Here is an 18,085-nt window from a genome sequence, read left to right as displayed (position 1 = left end):
CGGCTTCTTTGAGTGAGGGTATCTTCCCCGCCGTCTTGAAGGAGGCGGTGGTGAGGCCTCTCCTCAAGAAGCCTGCCCTGGACCCGGCTGTATTGAATAACTTTCGTCCTGTCTCCAACCTTCGCTTTCTTGCGAAGGTTGTTGAGAGTGTGGTGGCGCATCAGCTCCCTCTGGTCCTGGATGAAGCGGATTATCTAGACCCGTACCAATCGGGTTTCAGGCCCGGGCACAGCACGGAGACGGCATTGGTCGCGCTGGTGAATGATCTCTGGAGGGCTCGGGACAGGGGGCATTCCTCTGTCCTAGTCCTATTAGACCTCTCGGCGGCTTTCGATACCATCGACCATGGTATCTTGCTGCGGCGTCTCAGGGGATTGGGAGTGGGAGGCACAGTTTTACGGTGGTTCTCCTCCTATCTCTTGGGACGTTCGCAGTCGGTGTTGGCAGGGGGGCAGAGGTCGACCGCGAGGTCTCTCATTTGTGGAGTTCCTCAGGGGTCGGTCCTCTCGCCTCTCCTGTTCAACATCTACATGAAGCCGCTGGGTGAGATCATTCGTGGCTTTGGAGTTGGGTATCATCAGTACGCTGATGATACCCAACTTTTCTTTTCGACCCCAAACCACCCCAGTGATGCCCTCGACGTGATGTCCCGTTGCCTGGAGGCGGTTCGGGTCTGGATGGGGAGGAACAGACTCCAGCTCAACCCCGACAAGACTGAGTGGCTTTGCATATCTTCATCCCGGGTTTATTCGGACATTCCACCTCTAACTATGGGGGGTGAATTATTACCCCCCGTAGATAGGGCTCGCAACTTGGGGGTCCTCCTAGATTCACGGCTCACCTTGGAAGATCATATAGGAGCCGTGACTAGGGGGGCCTTTGCACAGGTTCGCCTGGTGCGTCAGTTGCGGCCCTATCTTAGCCGGGATGATCTGTGCACGGTCACTCATGCGCTCGTGTCCTCTCGTCTGGACTACTGCAACGCTCTCTACATGGGGCTGCCCTTGAGGACCACTCGGAAGCTCCAACTGGTACAGAATGCAGCCGCGAGAGTGGTGTTGGGAGTCTCCCGATACTCCCACGTTACACCTCTGCTCCGTGAGCTGCATTGGTTGCCAGTTGTCTTCCGGGTGAGATTCAAGGTACTGGTAACGGTATTCAAAGCACTCCATGGCATGGGGCCGGAGTACCTCAGGGAACATCTGCTGCCGGCATCAAGCTCCCTGCGCCCTGTGCGTTCCCACAGAGAGGGCCTCCTCAGGGTGCCACCGATCAGAGAATGTTGATTGGTGGCCCCCAGGGGGAGATCCTTCTCTGTGGGCGCTCCGGAGCTGTGGAATCAGCTACCGGTAGAGCTCCGGATGGCGCCCGATCTTCGCTCCTTTCGCCGCGATCTCAAGACATTTTTGTTTGTACAAGCCGGCCTAGCCTGAGGGGGAGTGTTGGGGTTGTTTTATCTTTTGTTTTTTAATTTTTCTGGGGGTTTTTAGCGTTGTATTGTTTTTAACTAGGGCAATTGTTTAATCTGTTTTTAATGTTTGTATTGGTTATTTTATTCTGCCCTGTGAACCGCCCTGAGTCCTCAGGGAGTAGGGCGGTATATAAATGTTATTAAATTAAATTAAATTAAATTTAATTTGCAATACTGGACAAGGGCTTGCAAGGCTCTTTGAAGGCCAACTGGAGTCCTGGAGAGAATCACAGCGTCATCTGCATAGAGCAGCAGAGCAATTCTTCGGTCACCTATTTTGTTGGGGGGGTGGGGTGGTAATTTGGATTATTTAACCATTTTACCATATTTATGTAAAAATTGAAGAGCAAGGGGGCCAAAATGCATCCCTGTTTAACCCCCTTTTGAGTTTCAACTGACCTCGAGAGAGACACTTGCATATTACACCTAGTTGGCACTTAATGTTTGCATATAGCAAAAATGAATTAAGTTTTTTAACGATTGAGAAACAGATGAATTGGGTGTCCTTTTGACTTCAATGTGAGCCCATCTCAGCTGCCATCAGAATCCCTTTGCGTCACTGTTAGATCCAGAGGTCATAGGAAGGCGAAGGAGAGCCACACATTAGAGCTGCCAATGAATGAGAAATACATGAAATGAGAGGTTGCAGGTCTTGTCTAGGTTGCAACTTGTTGAGGTCACTTACAATTTCTAGAGCACACTGTGGGTGACAAAGTTGGATCTGAATTAGAATTCAGTTGCCTTTTGGTAGCCCTGCATCAAAGAAAACAGCATTTGGCTGGCGATCGTTCTGTGGAGCCAAAAACTGCATCCCACCACACGTACAGGCTCTGAATGCTACCATAAAAAGCCAGTGTGACCTCTCTGCTCAAAGGGCTAATAGCATGTTATTACAGCGATCAACAGCTCTCACTTCTGTGCCTTGTCTCGTGATGATCATCCTTCCTGATGGAGTTCGGTGAAGCCTGGGCTTTGTTGATTGGTCATCCAACTGTGAAGATCCACCTCTGGCCATTACTTGAGCTTTACTCTGATGGAAAGAGTCAGCTTTCAGAGAGCTGAAGTGAGACAATTAGAGGGTCCCACCCCCCATGTTTTCACATTCTTTTTCTTCCATGTGCTGTCAGGTAATGTCCAACAAAGTTTGCAAACTTGGTGGAGCAGTGGGCTAATGCCTCCTTAAGTAACACCAGCTGCCTGCAATTAGTGCAGGTTCGAGTCCCACCAGGCTCAAGGTTGACTCAGCCTTCCATCCTTCCGAGGTAGGTAAAATGAGGACCCAGATTGTTGGGGCCAATAAGCTGACTTTGTAATAATGCCTTTTGGGCCCCCCCGAAAGCCCTAATAAGCAGGCATGTACATAGAGTGAAGGCTATTGCTAAGCACATTGATTTGTGCTTTAGATTGTAAGCCGCCCTGAGTCTTCGGAGAAGGGCGGGATATAAATGGGATTTTTAAAAAAAGTATTCTCAAATGTGAACAGTCTAGATCTTTTGCAAGAACTTTAGATTCAGGCACATGGCTAGTTGAGGACCGGATATAGGGATTCCACCTTGAATAGGGCCTGGGGTGATCGCTTTGTTTAGCTCTAACTGAGGGAGCTTCTGCTTCGAAAGGCAGAGCCAAACAACCAACTTTTCCGTCCTGTCTTGTGACAAGCTGACCTTTTGGACTCTTGTTCCATAAAAAGATCAGTTGGGCATGTGAGAAGTAGGTCCAAGGGTTCTCCTGCTGTATTAATTTTCCTACAATCCAGAAGGCTCTCCAAATTTGCACTTTTTTTCTGAAAGCTGAAAATAGCTAGGATGGTTTTGCTCTATAGTTTCTTCTCTGATGGATACCGCAGGTTTCAATTGTCAGGCTATGGACCCTACTGCCTGTAGGACGGCTGCGTGCTTCTAGCTTGCTAACAGAGATGGGAGGAAGGTGGGGAGAACTTTGAAACCAGAGGTGTTCTTACCATTCTGAGACACGAAAATTTCTTTTGGTGAACTAAAGTGTCTTCTCGTACTAATCACAGGGAGATGTATTGGATAATGTGACCTGAATGGTCAGAGAGAGGAGGAGATTCGTTCTATTAACTGCTTCCCACCGCTTCTTCAGAGCTAGCTTTCACTTTAAACCGGTGGTAATGATTCTATCCAAAAAAGTTTACATTAGTGTAATTAATGGCTCTGGTGTTTTTCTTAGTTGGTCTTTTCAGCTGGAGGTTGACATCAATATCAAAATGCAAAGGAAAGTGAGATGAGTGTCTGTGACCTATAATGATCTCTCAAGATCTTGAAACTAACACTGAATCTCGGTTTTCAAAGGATTTTGAAGTCATACTACAAATGAAGGTTGCAATTCACCTGCACTGTGATAAACACAAGTCTTGACATCTTGTTCAGAAGTTTGGTGATTCTTTTTCCCCCGGGAAGTTCTCTTGAACTTTGTCTTCCTGGTTAATGTGACACAAGACGGAAAAATATTGATTTTAAAAAGCACACATGAAGGTTTTCCACCTTAACTGGATTTGGCAAATCTCTTGAAGATGGAGCTGATAACAGTAAATAAAATTTGAAGAATATGACTGTTTCATCTATTTTTCACAAATTATTGAAAAACAGTGAAAGCACTAAAAAGCACTGGGATTTATTGAAGTGGAAAATACTAATATATACCTAGCCATGGTTTCTGAATTGTGGTTTTCTTTTTTGACTCCAGACACAAGCAGCACATGCAGTGTGAGGTGTGGGTCTCTGGCTGAAAGGCAGGTGATAACCTTCATTCACCTCATCTCCAATCTGTAATGTCTCTCCTGGCAATTAGTTAGGAGGAAAAATATGCTTGGAAAAACATGTCACTGATAATAAATGGGGAGGTCATTTCCTTTGGTGGGACTGGGTGGATCTGTCTGGGCCTTTGTGTTCAAAGAGGAGGGGATCCATTTGGCAATGAGGAGAATGCAGAGGACTCTTCGGACTGACCCCTATTTGTTGGACGTTTGGGTTGCTGCTTCCCTTTGCCATGATATTGCTGCTAGTTACCACTGGGAGTCTCCCTTCACATTTTATGCTTTCAAAAGCATCCCAGATTTTTTGTAAGACTTTGTAAAATGCTTAGGAAAAAAAAGAGTTCGCTAATGCTAACAATGCATTGCACCTCAAAGTTATTTTGTTTCCCAATTGAATAGGTGGTTCCAAAGTTTTGTGATTGTCTTGAATATCTTGCATCCTATTTAGTTGTTAAATGTTGTAAATCTAAAGCAGGGGTGTCAAACTGCCGGCCCACAGGCCAGATGTATCATAGTGAAACCGCACCCATCCTATTGCTGGCAATGGGGGAAAAGTCACGATACGTCACATGACTTGATACACTGTAAAGGTAAAGGTAAAGGTTCCCCCGCACATGTGTGTTAGTCACTTCCGACTCTAGGGGCCGGTGCTCATCTCCGTTTCAAAGCCGAAAAGCCAGCGCTTGTCCGAGGACGTCTCCGTGGTCATGTGGTCAGCATGACTAGATGCCAAAGGTGCACGGAACGCTGTTACCTTCCCACCGTAGTGGTCCCTATTTTTCTACTTGCGTTTTGACGTGCTTTCGAACTGCTAGGTTGGCAGAAGCTGGGACGAGTAACAGGCGCTCACTCTATTACGCGGCACTCGGGATTCGACCCGCCAAACTGCCAACCATCTGATCGACAAGCTCAGCATCCTAACCCACTGAGCCACCATGTCTGTAGGCCACCTAATAACTTACATGTTGCCCCAGTTTGTCAATAGCCCTTCAATTTGTAAAGTATGTTGGAAGCAGTTTGTCAAATGACATTACTGGCACTTTTTTTAAATAGTGAAAATTTTAAAAATCAAAACTCAGTTTGGCTCAAAGGGGCATTCCTTCGTTTCCATTTAGTCTTTTACATTGTGTTGAAGGAAAAGTATTCATTGTGGTTCAGTCCAAGCCGGGAACAAACCACATGGTGACTGTTTTAGAAAGAAGGTCGCAGTTTATTGAAGAGGAGAGCCAGACAGGAAGATGGCTCTGGGAGAAAAGAGAGAGAGCACATGTAGAGAGTGGGTTTTTATACCCTCTGGGGCTCTTGAGGGTGTTTCCTGTTCCGATTTGAGGCTTTGTATTTCCTGTGTCATGTATTTTGACCTGTGTCCCTTTGGCATCTGTGGGTTAATCCTGTTATGTCCTGTCTTAGAGTTTGGGTGGGCTATGTAGATTTTAGGTGTCTTCTTAATCTTCTAGCTGGGGGCCTCCAACCTTCCAGGATTATTTACATCTGCATTTCTATAGAACTGGTTTCTGCTTGGGGGAGGGAGATTTGGGGCTATTAAGAAAAACTGGACATGCTTTTCTGCCTCTTTAAGATCCTTTGAGGAAATATGTTTTTTCTGACCTTTTAATATTTCCTTCTCTGTGAGGCTGACTTCCCACAATTGGAGAGGGAGGGAGGGAGGGAGGGAGGGAGGGAGGGAGGGAGGGAGAGAGAGAGAGAGAGAGAGAGAGAGAGAGAGAGAGAGAGAGAGAGAGAGAGAGAGAGAGAGAGAGAGAGAGAACACACCTGGGAGCTGTTGGAATGCAACAAAGCCTTTGGCAGCCACACTGCGCTCAATCACTTGCTTCAAATGTGGCAAGAAAGGACACTAGGCTGTGGAATGCCTTATGAGAACCCTCATGAAAAAGACAGAATGACCATCGGGGGGGAAAACTGACCAAGCCCTTCCAGTGCCCAAAAGATGCAGCCCTGAAGAGCCTGGAGTTCATAGAGTTCCCTCCTTGCCCAAAATTGGGATGGGGAACCCCGACTCCACCAGAGAAAAAGCCGGGGACATCCAACAGTGACTATGATGACAACCCCCTGGTGGATTTCTCCTTCTTTTAAGGTGGGCAGCATGTCAGGTCCCCTCAAACCTCATTCTCAGGGCTCTGTCATTCTGTTGGGAAGGAGGAAGATCCACTCTGTTGGGAGGGGATAAATCTTGTGGGCTCTGGGATGTATTTTTTTTACTTTGTTCTCTTCACCTTTGATGTATCTCTCTAGGTGTGAAAGGAGGGGGAAGGAATGTGCCTGGGACCATCTGCTTTATCTTTGCCCACTGGAAGAGACTAGGAAGAAACTGAAATGCCTGAGAACCGTGCCTTATCACTCCGGTTCCCATAACAACTTCACACCTGTGGATTGGCTGAAATCAAAGTTGGGCACTGGGGAGGGATTTGAAAGGGGAGTTTTAATGTAACGTTTCGTGTGAGAGTTATTCAGATCTTTCTTTGATTTTCTGCTTTTACTGTCTCTCAATAAAAGTTCCTGTTGAAACAATGCCAGTTTCAAGAATTCTGCTTTCTAGGGAGTAGTAGCTGAGGCAGGATCTTACACAACTTCACACCTTTGGATTGGTTGGGCCTGGACTGGGGAGTCAAGCAGTTGGGAGGGGTCTTGAAAGGGGAGTTTAATGTAACATGTTCGTGTGAGAAAATTTCAGATCTTGCCTTCTCTCTCTGCTTTCACTACCTTCCAATAAAAATTCCTTTTTGAAGCAATGCCAATTTCAAGAGTTCTGCTTTTTTGGGAGAAGTAGCTGAGGCACGACCTCACACTCAAAGAGATCCTGGGAAAGATCCCATGGATGAAAATCTTAAAGGGGAAATCAACTTAAGAAGCTTGGGAAAGTCTTAAAAATGCAGTTCAATTCAATAACACTAAAAAAGAAAAACAAGAAAACCAAGAAAAATACAGCATGGTTGCCTAAACTCAGAACAACTCAGAGAAAAAAAGGATAAGTACAAAAAATGGAAAGAGGGACACATAATTAAGACAGAACACCAACAAATAGCCCAAACATCCAAAGATGAACTCAGGAAAGCTAAAGCTTTGAATGAAGTAAGTCTTGCAACAAATGTCAAAAACAATATAAAAAAGTGTCTTTCAACATATAAAAACAAGAAAAAAGTCAAAGAAACAATAGGTCCGCTAATGGGAGAAGATGGCACAGAAGGAAAAGGCGGTAGAGAGAAAGCAGAGCTGCTTCTTAATTCATACTTTCGTCTGTCTTCACTCAAAAAGAAAACAATACTCAACTTACCAAAAACAGATCTGTAAATGATAGGTTAGGGATGCAAATTAAAATATGCAAAAAGTAAGTGAACATCTGTCAGCTCTAGACGGATTCTAAACATCAGGATCATCAGGTCTTGATGGACTACATCCCAGAGTTCTGAAGGAATTGGCAAATTCTCGGAGCAACGGGGAACTGCCTGAGAATTGGAAAAGAGCTGATGTAGTTCCCATCTTTAAAAAAAAGGAGAAAAGAAACAGATCCAGGAAACTACAGACCAATCTGCCTGAACTCAAAACCTGGGAAGATCTTGGGAAAGATAACCAAGCAACAATTCTGTGAACACCTACATGCGAACAAAATGATAACCAGTAACCAACATGGGTTCATCAAAAACAAATCATGCCAACTAAATCTTATTTCATTCTTTGACGAAGTGACTAAATTAGTGGATCAGCGAAATGCTGTGGACATAGCATACTTACATTTCAGTAAAGCATTTGATAAAGTAGACCACAACTTACTTCTCGCAAGCTAGAAAAATGTGGGATAGACAGCACCCCCCCCCCCGATCGGTCTATAACTGGATGACAAATCATCCTCAATGGAACTACATCTACGTGGAGGAAAGTAAGCAGTGGTGTTGCCCCCAGTTTGGGTCTGTGACCTGTTGCTGAGGCCGATGAAGAACACCAGACATGAGGTGCAGGTTTTGTGTTCTTTTATTGAAGCGCTTCAAGAAAAGGGATCCTGGCCAAAACGCCTAGGAACCTTGAATCACAGAATTAAGAAAAGCTTTATTCATTTCCAGTAAAGCAGAAGGCGGGATAAGGTGGGATATATAAGAAATATCAACTAATAAACATTTTGGTAATGATCTAACAATTATACTATTGGTCTCTTACCGTCCCTATTCCCAAGCCTTGGCTAATGAGTGCTTCAGGTGTTATCTAATACACATTCCGTTTGCTCCAAGCCATCTCTATTCCTAACTTTTGGCTGAGGGCTACAGGATGCCTAACTTACTTTATCAGCTTTCTAATCACCAAGAATTGTTATAAGCTTTATATGTACATATTCCCTGTGAATAAGCATTCTTTGTTCTTGCCAGGCAAACTCCACAATTACAGGCTTCCTGGTCTCCTTTCAAGTGTATGTGTGCTGCCATCACGTGGCTGTTTTGGGAAATTATAATATGCTAATTGGGTCTACGAGCACCTTTCCCCTTTGTGATGTATTTCCTATCCTGCTCATGATGCTGTACTAGGATCCACCCCTTCTGGGTGGGACTTCCCCCTTCTCCTTGTTCCCTTGTGTTCCATCCTCCATTGTAACATCTGAACACAAGCCATGCGGACAGTAATCCTGTTACTGTCTTTTGACCTTAAAGTACCGTCCAGACTTCACCTGACCACACCTTCTCTGCTGTAATATTCTTCTACATGCAAAATAAAGGTATTTCAGATATTTACGAGTTCACTATCTGGAAAGGGCCGTTAAATATGACTAAATTCGCTTAAACAGACCAGCGCAAGTGTCTTAACAAGGAATTAAATCACGATCACAACGTGCTTTCGATCCAGAATAGTATGTCATAGCCTTGCTTTGTCTTAGCTGACAGCCCATCAGTGGGGTACTCCAACATTCCATTCTGGGCCTAATACTCTTCAGAATCTTCAAAAACAATCTAGATGAGGGAATAGATGAGGAACTCATCAAATTTGTAGCTGGCAGGAATACCCAAGACAAGCTGGGCTAGAAGACAACCTGAGAATCCAAAAAGATCTTAACAGATGTGAACACTGGGCCCCATCTAACAAAATGAAATTCAGTGTAGATAAAAGTAAGGTTTTACACTTAGGCAAGAAAAACCAATTGTTTAGGTACAGGCTAGGAGAAACTTGGTTTAATACCAATAATTGTGAGACGGATCTTGGAGTCCCAATGGACAATCACTTAAATATGAACCAACAGGACAAGAAGCAACAGATGGAAACTAGTCAAGGAGAGAAGCAACCTAGAACTAAGGAGAAACTTCCTGACAGTTAGAACAACTAACCAGTGGAACAACCTGCCTCCAGAAGTGGTGAATGCTCCAACACTGGAAGTTTTTAAGAAGAGACTGGACAGCCATTTTTTTTTAAAAAAAATCCCATTTATATCTCACCCTTCTCCGAAGACTCAGGGCGGCTTACAATCTAAGAAGCACAAATCAATGTGCTTAGCAGTAGTCGTCATTCTATGTATATGCCTGCTTATTAGGGCTTTCCCCCCCCAAAGCGGCATTTTTACAAAGTCAGCTTATTGCCCCCAACAATCTGGGTCCTCATTTTACCTACCTCGGAAGGATGGAAGGAAGAGTCAACCTTGAGCCTGGTGGGACTCGAACCTGCACTAATTGCAGGCAGCTGGTGTTACTTAAGGAGGCATTAGCTCACTGCTCCACCAAGGCTGAAATGGTATAGGGTTTCCTGCCTGAGCAGGGGGTTGGACTAGATGACCTCCAAGGTCCCTTCCAAATTATTATTATTATTATTATTATTATTATTATTATTATTATTATTATTATTATTATTGCACAATGTGCAGCAGCAGCCAAAAAAGCCAATGCAATCCTAGGGTGCATTAATAGAGGGATAGAATCAAGACCACGCGAAGTTTTAGTACCGCTTTACAAAGCCTTAGTAAGACCACACTTGAAATACTGTATCCAGTTCTGGTCACCACAATATGAAAAAGATGTTGAGACTCTGGAAAGAGCGCAGAGAAGAGCAACAAGAATGATTAGAGGGCTGGAGGCTAAAACATACAAAGAATGGTTACAGGAATTGGGTATGTCTAGTCCACGGGTCAGCAACCCGCGGCTACGGAGCCGCATGTGGCTCTTTGAGCCGTCTCCTGCGGCTGCCAGCTGCCCGGTATGCGCGCACCTCTCCGAATGGGCAGAAGTGCGCGCGCACCTCCGCCCGAACAGGCAGTGGCGCCGCTCGTTGGGAAAGCTACCGCAGCCCGTTTGCAAAGCTGAGGCCCTCCTCCGAAGGCGGTAGCTCTGCAAACGGGCCGTCGCCGTCGCGCAACCGGTTGCATCATACATTTAAAAAATGGCAACCGTGCGCGCCCGTGCATGCGCAAGAAAAAATTTTTTTCGCATGCACAAAACGTTTTTTGCGCATGCGCGTGCATGGACGCACACAGGCGGCTCCCACTTTTTTTGTGTGTGATGGAACCGGTTCCCAGTGGCTCTTTTCCTTTTTCAGGTTGCCGACCCCTGGTCTAGTCTAATGAAAAGATGGACTAGGGGAGACATGATAGCAGTGTTCCAATATATGAGGGGCTCCTACAAAGATGAGACAACCTGCTGCCAATGTCAACCTCCCATTGCCCGGTTCGCTCCCACAGAGTCGGCCTCCTCGGGGTGCCGTCGGCCAGGCAATGTTGGCTGGTGACCCCCCAGGGGAAGAGCCTTCTCTGTGGGCGCGCCAACCCTCTGGAATGATTTGCCCCCAGAGCTGCGGACGGCCCCTGACCTTCGATCCTTCCACCGCGACCTGAAGACATGGTTGTTCCAACAAGTGGGCCTGGACTGATCATGGTTTTTTAAATTTGGTTTTTATCGGCTTAAATTGTCCATTATTTCTTTATTTATTGTTTAATTCTTTTTTAATCTTTGTATTCTATGTTTTTTAATTTTTAATTGTTGTGAGCCGCCCTGAGTCCTTAGGGAGAAGGGCGGCATATAAATTTAATAAATAATAATAATAATAATAATAATAATAATAATAATAATAATAATAATAATAATAATAAGGGTCAAACTATTTCCCAAAGCACCAAAAGGCAAGATGAGAAACAATGGATGGAAACTAACCAAGCAGAGAAGCAACCTCAAACTAAGGAGAAATTTCCTAACGATGGGAGCAATCAACCTATGGAACAACTTGCCTTCAGAAGTTGTGGATGCTCCATCACTGGAGGTTTTCAAAAAGAGACTGGACAATCATTTATCTGAAATGGTATAGGGTCTCCTGCTCAAGCAGGGGTTGGACTAGAAGACCTCCAAGGTCCCTTCCAACTCTATTATTCTATGTTCTGTGTTGTTCAAGAACAGTAATATTGATGTTGTCTTCTCTGACGTTTTTCAAGGTTGTAAATAAATGCTTCATAATGTGCCATTCCCTGCTCTTGGCAAATCTTAAAACCTGCTGGAAAAGGACAGGCTTGCAATTTTTGAGGAGGGTGTGGAAAAGAAGTGGGGTGGGGATTTCAGTCCATGGGCCCAGAAGAATCTCATCTCATCTCATCTCATCTCATCTCAATTTTGTGCCACATTTATTGCAAGGCTCTGAACACCATAAATACCAAATTCTTAAATACAAAACCCAAACTGTAAAAACACAAATGTCAAAGACAAAGTCCATTAACTGCAATTCCTGCCAGTTCCTTCTCCAAAGGCCTGGTGAAAACTGAATGTCCTTCATGTCTTTTCACAACACAAGTAATTTATGGAGTGCTGCTGCTATCTTGCACTGGGTCTTTTTAAAAAAAAAAAAGTCTGTAACTTCTTTGTCGGATAACCCTTTGTTCTGACCATCTTCATCTTCTTTTGGATCCTTTTCAAATTCTGTCTCATAGCATTCCTCCTCCTCAGCTGACTTGGCTAATCTGGCCAAGCCCTGTAATTGAACTACATTTGGTTCGCACTTGCTTCCAGCCCCCTCCTCAACACAGGAACTTTATTCCACCATCTCTGAGAGATGAGGAACCAATTCTGTTTATGCGTGTCCAATGAAACTCCCTGCCCATCACTCATGTTGTGAGGCTCTGATTGTAGCCAGTGGATCCTGTAACTTTGAGTCGTAGAACCTCAGTCCTCCTTAAGGTCTCCGTACCCAGAGCATGTATTCCCAGCAACCTTAATGTTGAATCTTCAAGACAAGACAGCAGAAGGCAGTTTTCCCCTCCTCAGAAAGGCCCTGAAGATGATCTCTGATCAGCAGACTCTGTTGATGCTATTTGCCATGACTTCATCTGACTCAGAGGGAAAGTTTCTCCATCAGACAAATAACAACAAATGCTCTGGCCCAACTTTCCCTGTCCTGGTGACCTCTAGAATAGTTGCAGTTCACCTTCAAATGTCTCCACTCCTCATCTTGAGGGCAGCTGTTGATATTTCTGTTCATGTTTCTCAGCTACTTTTCTACTTAGGAGCTGTTGCAAAACCAATGTAACCTAATACAGTTTGAACAAGGATATGAGGCAAGGGTTTCAAATGTGGTCCATAGAAGTTATTGCAGATGCTCCATAATGTAGTAACAACTAAACATAAAAATAATTTTTAAAATTCTGAAATCTTACAAGAATTGGCATTCTTTCTTAGGTTTCTAGCATTTTTCCAGGATCTCCTGAAATTTCTGAGGGGAATAACAAATTCATAGAAACATAGAATCATAGGGCTGGAAAGTACCTTGTAGGTCTTCTAATCCAGGGCTTTTCAACCTTTTCACAGATTGTACCACTTTTAGGATAAAGCAATATTCAAGTACCGCCAATCGCCTAGCAAGGTGTCAAAAACTTGATGACCAAAAAAAAGAAAAAAGAAAAAAGTGATAAAGTGACTTACAAAACTTCACTTAGTGACTGTTCAAAGTTACAACGGCACTGAAAAAAGTGACTTATGACCATTTTTCACACTTTTGACCATTGCAGCATCCCCAGGGTCATGTGATTTACATCCGGATGCTTGGCAACTGATTCATATTTATGACGGTCAGTATCCCAGTATCATTGTGATCCCCTTTTGCAACCTTCTGACAAGCAAAGTCAGCGTGGAAACCAGATTCACAACTGTGTTACTAATATAACAACTGCAGTGATTCACTTAACAAATGTGGCAAGAAAAATCATAAAATGGGACAAAACTCTTTTAACAAATTTCTCACTTGGCAACAAAAATTTTGGGCTCAGTTGTGGTTGTAGGTAGACGACTATCTGTGCACCCATTTATCACAAGGAAACTTGTGCCCGTTTCTCTGACATTAACCTTTGTACTGATCTGTCTCTGCTTCTCTCAAGGAAGCCTCTCCTCTTCTCCATCTCTCTTTCTCCATCCCCTTCTCTTTCCCCATTGTCCTGTTTTTCTCTCCCTTTCCCTCCAACCCCCCCTCCTTTTATATCCTCTCCCCTCTCCCCCTCCTCCTCCTTTTCTCTTCAGCTACAGTTGACTCCTTTTCCCGAGGCTGCACGTTTCTCCACCTCTCTTACTCTGTCCCCTTCTCTTTCCCCGTGGAGGCTGCGGACTGCTTCCAGAAATGACAATCAGCTGGAGCCCTGCGCAGATGCTGGGCACTCGGCAGAGCCCTGGCCACATTGCAGCACCAGCTGACTCTCCCACAGGCCTGTGTGGCATTGCCACTGCTTCAGCTCATCCCCCCACTACACTTTTACCCTTTTTTTATAGTGCTTTTCAACCCGTCCTACGCCTACCACCTGCCTGGTGCCAAAATATCACCAGTGGTGTGCGTAGCCTGGGTTGAAAAGCACCGTTCTAATTCACCACCACCCTCCCTACCCAAGGCAAGAGACCTTGTCCATCCTGGTCAAATGGTTGTCCAATCTTTTCTTGAAAATCTCCAACAATGGAGCATCCACACTTCTGGGAGGCAAGCTGTTCCACTGATTAATCATTCTGTCAGGAAATTCCTCCTTAGTTCTAGATTGGATTTTTCTTTAACAACCAGTTATTTATTGTCCTGCCTTTTGGTGCTTTGGAGAATAGATTGACCCCCCCCCCTTCTCTGTATCAGCCCCTCAAATATTTGAACACTGCCCTCGTGCCACCTGTGCTGCTTCTCTTTGATAAGATAGACATACCCGAGTTCCTGCAACTTGTAGGGACCTGCCCCAGGAAAGCAAAACTCTTGACTCCATTGAGTTGAACCAAAAGAATTATCACTGGGAGAAAGTGGTGGCAGAAAAGTCAGGTGGAATCTGAAGGTCCCACACAAAGCACAAAGCAATTCTTTCACTTTCTCAAGCCCAGGCCCCCTGGCCACTGAAGCCAACGTGATGCCACAAGGTTGTTTTGAGAATGCTGAGGTGCTGGGTAGATAACAGACTGGGAAGGAGTCTGTTCTGTCTCCAAAGACAATCCTGCTCCCTAATTCCCAAGCAGTTACAGCAAAAGCGAAAGCAATCCTTCCTCACCCCCCCCCCCCCGACCGAATGGCAGGACACGATGGTGGACCTGACACAATCAGTGATTGTATGGTTTAGCCTGTGATCGTCTTTGTTCTTGTGAGGTGTCTTGATATTGTGAGATTGGAGCCTTTTCTTAAACATTAGTTTCTTTTAAAAATATTGGAATCCTATACATGGCATGTGGAAGGAAATCACGCAGGTTGCTGTATGATATTTTGGAATCTGCAGAGAGAAGAAAGTTGGCAATCAACTGCCCAGATAAGCCCCAACCTTCCTCCATAGATGAAATATAAACTGAAATAATAAGACAAAAGTGGTGACCTTTATCCACTTTTTCAGCTCGCAGACAGGGAGAGGCAGGCTCTCTTCAAAAGCAGGTACCACGCCCACCCTGGTTCTGCAAAGGCCAAAAACATTGTGATATGTCACAATATGTCACATGATGTGATCGAGTTTGACCCCTGTGTTGTAGATCCTCTTCTTTTTCCCTGCCAAAGCTGCATCAGTGGTATCTTTGACAGAAACAGCTACACTTTTTGCTGGCTATTCTCATTATAACCTTCCTCGTTCTGGTGTATTGTTTTTGCAAACCTATTACAATGCCTAAACGGTCTGTGTTGTTCATTTCATTTCAAAGTGCAACCCCCCCCTTACGCAAGGTGGGAGTGACCGAGTAATATGCACAAAGTGGCATCCTGTCTGTTCTGTGCCCATTGGCTGTACTTTGCCTCTTGGTCCTCCCATCCCATGGGGCGCTGTGTTTATCCCAACAGAACTCCTTTGAGAGTGTGTGATGACAACAGTAATCTCTCTCTTCCATCAGCTTGATACAATTAGAAAAATATTTTTAAAAGAGAAATATCCCAAAGATACCTGAGACGCTGTTGTTCATGGACAGAGTAATCCTACACTTAGGTCTCCCACTTACTGTGTTCGCATGACATGTAAACAAATAAACAATTTGATGGCTTAACAGGATGATCTGGTGCTCACAGATCACTGCAGTGACAAGATTGGGTTTCCCACAACAGCCACAATGCACAATTCCCTTCTTAGCTTCCTCTAATGTGATATGACACCTCAGCCTGTCTTTTCCAGCATTGCCGATTCCTCACCTGGAAAACCTCAGGCTAAACAAAGTTCTCTAAACTGGTGGTGCTTCCAGTTGAGCTCCATGGACTCTATAAGTGCTGTGATAGTGGTGCTGCACCAACACTTTAGCACAAGGAGCAGCAGTCTGCGTGTGGCCCCTGCCCAGAGTGGGGAGAGAGGTAATTTCAGGCTCCATGGCTCCATTTGGATGCCAGCTCAGACGATGAGGAAGAGCCAGCTCCGGGGACATCTGACAGGGACCATGGGGAGCACCAGAGGGACGCAGAAGGCTCTGTGTCAGGTTTGGATGGTCTAGGGCCTAGGCAAGGCCTTGCCAGGAATGTTGGGGGAATCCAGAAGAGAGAGGCCACTGCACAGGCTGGAGGAGAGGTGCAGCTTCAGTCAGCCAGCAGAGAAGAGGAGGAGTTGCCATCCCCACACTTGATCCAAGGTTGTGCAGAGCTGAGCAAAGGGAGGTCAGTGAGGCCACTCATAAGAAGGCAGCCTCATTCCTCTTAATGAGGCAAACCAGTCAGCACCTATTTACTTCAGGTGATTGGAGTAGGGGGATTGTCAGAGACAACTGTTTGTAATCTGTCCATCCATGAACAATTTGCTGCCTTGAATGCATTGACACCAAGCTACTTTCATTGGGTCTTGGACCTGCTGGAGTCGTGTTGCTGTTGTCATGTCTTGAACCCATTGAAGTCGAGTTCCCTTCGTTGTGCCTTGGACTCATTGATACCATGTTGCTTTCATTGTGTCTTGAACCTATTGATGCCATTCTGCCTTCAGGGTGCCTGGAGTCTGTTGAAGTTGTCTGGCTTTCATTGTGACTTGAACTCGTGGAATCTGAATTTGCCTTGGTCAAGCCTTGAACCCCAAGTGTTGTGGGGCTGTTATCCTGCTGCAATGTTCCTGTGCCCAAGTGCAAAAGAGACTGTGGCTGGACTTATACCATTGTCTTTGTTACGTCCAGATCATTTGGAATGGACTGTCAAGCTATGAACCCTACTATCTTTAGGATCACTGTAATGCCGCTAGCTTGCCAACAGTTATAGGGGAGGGGGAAGGAAGAGTTTGGGATTCACAGATACTCAGTGTGAGAGCCAAAACTATTGAATGTTCTGATGGACTGAAGTTTCTTCTCATAACAATTGCTGGAAGATTCATTGGACAAGGTGACCTGAACTGTCAGAGACAGGAGGGAAGGTTTTACACTTTTAATTATCTGTTTCCTACCATAGTTTCAGAGTTAGCATTCATTCTACCTTGCTGGATTATTTATGCCTAATAAAGTTAACATTGGAGTTCACAATGTCTCTTGTGTTTTGCTTGGTTGGCCTTTTCAGCCAGAATATGACATGGACTTTAAAACACTGCTCACATTGACTTGGGAACTGGGGAATGACAAGAGGGTTGGTTGTGTGAAATAAACACGCTTATTCCACTCTGCTGTGTGGATTTGCACAGGCTATCTTGTTTTAATGGGAAAGTTAAGAGGCAAAAATGAGTGCCTTAAACTATGGTTAAGTGTACATTTCACTCTGGGTCTTGGCCATAGTGTGTTACTTGAAAGGGAAGAGGAGAATCATATCCTTAATCTTTTCCCTTCCTTCATAGAATCATAGAATCCTAGGTCTGGAAGGGACCTCAGAGGTCTTCTAGATCAACCTCCTGATCCATTCTCAGTCAAATAGTTGTACTGTCTATTTCTGAAAACTTCTGGTGATGGAGTACCTACAGTCCCAGGAGGTAAGCTATTCCATTGATTTATCCTTTTTAGTTCTATGTTGGCTCTTTTTTCAACAAACTTCTACCCATTACTTTTGTCCTCCTCTCTGGTGTTTTGGAGAATAAGTCATTTCCCTCTTTTTGGAAAGCTCCCCAAGTACTTATTGTTGTGTAGCATTTGCAGGCATTGAGCAAGACGGAAGGTTCAAAACAGCAACAGGCTTTATTGAAGATCAAACATAACTGAAGCTGCAAGGCAGCTGCTGCTCAGGTATTTATACGGTTGGCCGACAGGTGGTGACCAATAGGTTTGAAGCATAGGTTTTCCACCCAAAGACCTACTTAGCCGGCTGGAGACAACCAGTCTGGGCTGGCTAGCAACTGTTACAACATAAAGGTGAACTAGCACTTAGCAATTGAATGCAAGCAATTAGCAAGAAGCCCAACATGAGCAAACACTTACAACATATACCAAAGTCCAATACATTACACTTATCATGTCCTCCTAATCGTTCTTTAGAATACAGAATAGAGTTGGAAGGGACCTTGG

Source organism: Vipera ursinii (genome assembly GCF_947247035.1).
Source record: "Vipera ursinii genome assembly, chromosome: 13".
Taxonomy (NCBI): domain Eukaryota; kingdom Metazoa; phylum Chordata; class Lepidosauria; order Squamata; family Viperidae; genus Vipera; species Vipera ursinii.
Note: the sequence above shows the minus strand (reverse complement) of the source record.